The 5919-nt window shown below is 36.0% G+C and overlaps 1 long non-coding RNA gene across 2 annotated transcripts; it reads right to left on the bottom strand.

Moving 5' to 3' along the window:
* Positions 1–290: 290 nt before the first annotated feature.
* On the bottom strand, positions 291–2490 carry LOC109174602. 2 transcript variants are annotated; one of them, XR_002053125.1, is made up of 6 exons: positions 2193–2490; positions 1858–1941; positions 1674–1726; positions 1369–1408; positions 820–1260; positions 291–703 (listed from the first exon to the last, which is right to left on the bottom strand). It is a non-coding gene; the product is annotated as an uncharacterized LOC109174602 (long non-coding RNA). The 2 variants fall into 2 exon arrangements; XR_002053122.1 differs by lacking the exon at positions 1369–1408.
* Between the last annotated feature and the right edge of the window lie 3429 nt (positions 2491–5919).

The raw sequence follows: 5919 nt of genomic DNA, 5'->3' as shown, positions 1-5919 counted from the left end.
TCCAAAGTAGCTTTGGACGCGCAAAATGATTATTCGCGTCCAAAGTTGAAGAACTCTGAACGCGAAAAATGATAATTCGCGTCCAAAGTTCGTGAACTTTGGACGCGTATAGTGTTTATTTATTTTAAAAAAAATACTATACGCGTCCAAAGTTTCTGAACTTTAGACGCGTATAGTAAAAAAAATTTTAAAAAAACATTTTTTTTATAAAACTACCAATATTTTCCTGTACATTCCAGCATAACTACCAAATAATATATTTCAACATTAATCAAATATTTTCCTGTACATTCCAGCATAACTACCAAATAAAAATAAATAAATAATGACACTCGATCTGATAGCCACCACAAGCAGTATTTATCATTTTAGCAAAAAATAAATAAAAATAAAAATAAAAATAAAAACAACAACAACAGCAGCTCCAAAGAGCTAATGAATCACAAGACAATTCCAAACCTGTGGTATCAGCTCTTTAACTGGTTGATTCACTAATTTTAAAGGAGAACCTAATTGAGAAGGCCCTGCCCCTCTGCTTCATGATTCTAGGTGAACCTGATGAACTCCTTGGTGAAAGTGGAGGTGCACTTCCAGCAGGAAACATAGAAGGCAAAGAATTGCTTATGGAAGAACTACTGCTTGAAGAAGTTCCTGAGATATTTAAGGTACCACCACCCTTGGCATTAGAAACCATATTTTTTACCTGCATGAGGAAGAATTGGATCCAAGTACATTATTACAAGAGAGGTCCAGAAAAATACAGACAAGAAATAAAGAGCACAAGAGAATTTCTTCTAGAATCAGAAGTGAAGGTCATACATGTCAAATCAGGCAAATCAAACAAGAGGAGACAATAAATAAATGATAGCATCATTTGGAAATTGGAATTCTTGCATCATTCATAGAAACCCTAAACATGAGCCGAAACACCTCTCTCTTCACATCAATGTGACTTCAATTCAAACAGCACTGCGTACTTCCTTCCGGCCAGAACATTACAAGTCCCTCATATGTGCACTAAAAACTGTATATTGATTGCTTCATGAGTTCAAATAATTAGAAATCTATATCATCTATCAAGAAATCAAGCAGCTACATAAACTAAGCCAGCTAGCATTTATCAACAAAAACTTCTAGCGAAAGAATTAATTCAATTATTCAAAGAAAAGAACATTGCATAATGCTGATCCATATCAGAGGATGAACCTGAACTCGCTGGCTGTTGCACGACATTCCTTTGTCTCTTGTGTATGTCTGTTGCTATACATGTTGAAGAGCATTACATCAGTATTCTTCATGATTCATATACACTAAGAATTCACAAATAAAAATTATGGCAGATCTAAATCAAAGTCATTCATTAATTACCTTCAGTGAGTCATTTTTGGGGAAAGATCGTGGATTGAACCTATCCGCATAACATGATTTTTATTTTATTTTTCACAAACTATTCGGTATATAATTTGATGAACATATTACAAACATGGGTTTGGCCAAAGAAAAAAAATAGCTAGGAAGCAATAGAACTACTAGCTAAATGGGCACAAATATTAGACAGGGTAAGTAGTACAAGACTACACACATCAATGCACAATCAAGAAATATCATAACAGCCTTGCATATTCTTTGTAGCATAGCATGAGGGAAAACACAAGCATAAAAGAATCAAATACCTCTTGGCACTCAAGGAACCCTATGCCATCCAAATCATAAAGCCTATATGAAACTGCAATAACACAGCCAAAGTCCAATTTATTTATGTACTCAATGTTATCATAGACTTAACAAGCAAGATCCTAACAGGTGATCCATATTATCAGGTAATCCCAACTCAAACAGTACACCACAACCACATACCTTGTTTATCAGCCCATCATCAATCACTGAACTGCTAATACTTCTTGAACAGCTCAAATAATGCTTCCACTTCACTAACACTAACTGCAGAAAGAGAGAGGCAAACACATTGATTAAATGAATAGAAAAAAAATCTGGAAGAAAAAATAAATGTGAATATTATTGTTAATGAACAGTAATGTCCTTGTTAAAAATATTATATTGGGCATATCCACCAACAACAACAGATCTGAGCAGGATGATGGATTATATTTAAGAAGAAAAGCAGAAATAACAACAGATCTGAGCACGAAACATTGAACTGAGAAATAAACATAAAGAAAATAGAGAGAAACCTAGATTAAAGGCTGAGCCGCGTAGCTATGGATGGCGGTGGCTAGGGCGGAGGCAGTGACGGTGGATGAGGGAACGACGAAGATCGGAAGGGTATGCGTTGGAGACGGCGTTGGCGGCTGCAGATCGACGGCACGCTGTTCCGAAACGACGAGGCTGTGGTGGGGTGTCGAATGTGGTGGTGTGCGACAACAGAATAGATGGTGGTGTGCGGTGAGACGATCGAAGCGGTGGATCGGAGCAGAGGGATGAAGCTGCTATGGACGGAGACGGCGTGGAGCTGCGATCTGATCTGATTTGAGCTAGGGTTGGCTGGATAAATTTAATAAGGGGCGTCCAAAGTTAGCCACTTTGGACGCGCTTGATTATTATTCGCGTCCAAAGTACTGAGATTTGGACGCGAATAATAGGAGGATTTTAATATTGGCGTCCAAAGTATAGAGCTTTGGACGCCAATACTGTTTTAAAATTTAAAAAAAAAAAAGAAAATTATTTATATAGTGACATTTTAATTACAAAAATGCCACCGCATTACACTTTAGGCGTCCAAAGTTTTAACTTTGGACGCGAATTAGTCAATTTTATTGATGTTTTTTGTACTAGTGGCACGTACTATTTTTAAATTAAATATCAAAGTTATAATACAAAATAATGTTATATATTTATTTACCAAGTATTTTATTAATATCATAAAAAATTAAAAATATATATATAATTTGTAAAGTCAATCATATTAACTACTTGAGGGATTTGTTGACAAAGACAGTATTTAAATCACACAACAAATTGAAGTGGGAAACTACATCACAATGTCCTTATTTGACAATCAGCAGTTAGCGGTTAGCGTTAGCGGATTTGACTAGCGAATTATATCAAGGGTGGGTAAAAACATATTTGAAAAAATTAGCTGTCTAGATTAACATGTAAAATGACCTAAGGGTATACAAGTACCATGTGTTAAAAGTGCAAACAAGTGCAAGTGTGCAAGTAAAATCACTTAGGCTCCGTTTGGAAGCAGGAAAATGACATCTGTAAAATGCTCATTTTCCATAAAATATTTTCATTTTCGGTGTTCGACTGTACAACAAAAAAATGTCTTTTTGTGTTTGGTTCATTTTCCAAAAAAAGAGCAGGAAAATGAACAGAATTGTATATGTGGAAATATTAGAATTGATATGTGAAAATATTAGATTGATATGTGAAAATATTAGATTGATATGCATATATTTTTAAGATCTGTAATTAGTTATGTGGATTTGATTCTTTCCTAGTTTAGTGATCCTTTTATTTACTTTCCCTGATTATAGGATTCTCTTCCCTATAATCAATCTTCTTCTTTGTATAAATTAGGGCTTATATTTTTCAAATTGAGTAGAAAAACTATTCAGGATTTCTTACATGGTATCAGCGCCTAACTCTAAACCTTAGGTTCTTCTCTGTCATCCCTCACCAAATCTCTCCAGCAACTATGGCTTCAACCTCTAAAACAACACCCAATGAAGTCAGCCCTTCCTCAAAAATTCAACTTGAGGCCCTAAAGAAGCTTTTTGGGCAGATATCTGTTGCACAACAGTCAATCCCACCTTCCGCTGAAGCACATGTTAGTATTATGAGTCATCAAGGTACCACTTCTCACGCATTTGCTGCAAATTCCAATAACACAGGTCCTTGGATTGTGGATTCCGGGGCATCCGACCATATGTCAGGTGATTTAAAGGTTTTCCATACATTCAAACCTTGTACCAATCTCACCACGACCATAATTGCTGATAGATCCCTCTCTAACGGGATAGGAACAGGATCTGTCAAATTAACTGATGAACTCTTTCTTTCATCCGTTCTCTTTGTTCCTAAATTAAGTTACAACCTTCTTTCCATCAGTAAACTCACTAGAGACATGAATTGTGAAACTAAATTCTATCCTAAGCTTTGTGAATTTCAGGTTGTAGGCTTGGAGAAGGTGATTGGCAGTGCTGAAGTTTGCATGGTCTCTATATTCTAAAATATACTCCTGAAAATAAACAAGTCCCCAAGTCAAATTATGGTTTCAATTCTGTTTCTGTCTCCGATGAGAGTCTAGTCATCTTGTGGCATTTTCGCCTTGGATATCCAAATTTTGTTTATCTTGAAAAACTATTTCCTGGTTTATTTATCAATAAAAAAAACCCAAGTTTTTTCATTGCAAAGTGTGTCAACTTGCAAAACATACTCGAAGCATTTACTCAAGCAATCCTTACAAACCTTCTCAACCTTTTCATTGATACATAGTGATATTTGGGGACCTTCAAGGGTGAAAAATGTTAATGGTTCTAGATGGTTCGTATCCTTCATTGATGACCACACTAGGATCACATGGACTTTCCTCATGAAAGAAAAATCAGAAACTGCATCAATTTTTAAAGCTTTTCATTCCATGATTCAAAATTAGTTCAAACAAAAAGTTAAAGTTTTGAAAACTGATTATGCGACAGAATACTACAACTCAATTCTTGGCCCATACTTGTTAGATCAGGGAATTGTCCATATTAGTTCTTGTGTCAACACCCCTCAGCAAAATGGAGTGGCTGAGAGAAAAAATAGGCACCTCATTGAAGTCTCTTGATCCAGCATGTTTTCAAATCATGTGCCTAAACACTTTTGGGGGGAAGCTGTGCTTACTGCCACTTACCTCATAAACCGTATGCCTAGTAGTGTCTTAAAGTTCAAGACACCACAATCTTTGTTACTACAAGCATTCCCTCATCTCTCAGTTTTTTCCTCAGAATTGCCACTCAAATCTTTGGTTGTACTGCTTTTGTCCATATCTATGATCACAAAAGAACAAAACTTGACCCCAAATCACACAGATGCATCTTCATTGGGTATTCTAATACTCAAAAGGGGTACAAATGTTACTCTACAGTCACAAAAAGAGTTTATCATACTTTGGATGTCACATTTTTTGAACACCAATCATTCTTTCCCAAATCTGGTATTCAGGGGGAGCATTTGAGCGAATATCCACTTTGGAAAACATTTCAGGATAATCAGGCTACATTTCCTTCACCTAATGCCCTACCATACCAGCATCAACCTACTCCAACTCAACCTGATTTATCACCCACATAATCCAGTTATCTATTACCTCTTTCATCATATGTGACTGTAACACCCCGTGTTACGACCCCTAAGATCAATTAAATCATTTAATCAATTACCCAAAAGAAAGAATTAAATCACAATAATTAATTAGGAAGGCCCACCATAGTCCACGGGCCCTTATCCCTAAACCCAATCCTTAGTCCCAAAAGAAATAGAACTAGCAAGCCCATAATATTAGTTCCTAACTAGGACACCTAAATATATAAATAGGGGACTTAAGGGGCACCTAGAAACCCCCACCACAAGAATAATGCCCACCACCCCAAAGAGCTCCAAGAATCCCCCTAGAAGAAATCAAGAAAGCAAGAAAGCTTAAAGAAAGACCCTTCATAGCCAAGGAATTAATTAAGGCTAAGAGGTAACCCATGTCTCAACAAAACCTATTTTCATAGCTATGATTCCCCTCTTAGGAATTCCCCATATTATTGTGTATTGATGATTTGTGTTATTATTGATGATTGATGGGATAATTCCATGGGTGATCTTGATGATGAAAGGTTCTTGATAATTATGGTGTTCTTGATGATTATATAACGTTCTTGATGATTATATGATGTTCTTGATGATTGTAGGATACTCTTGATGTTT

The sequence above is a fragment of the Ipomoea nil genome, unplaced genomic scaffold, assembly GCF_001879475.1.
Source record: "Ipomoea nil cultivar Tokyo-kokei standard unplaced genomic scaffold, Asagao_1.1 scaffold0146, whole genome shotgun sequence".
Classification (NCBI taxonomy): Eukaryota; Viridiplantae; Streptophyta; class Magnoliopsida; order Solanales; family Convolvulaceae; genus Ipomoea; species Ipomoea nil.
Note: the sequence above shows the minus strand (reverse complement) of the source record. Positions and strands in the feature narration are given on the sequence as shown.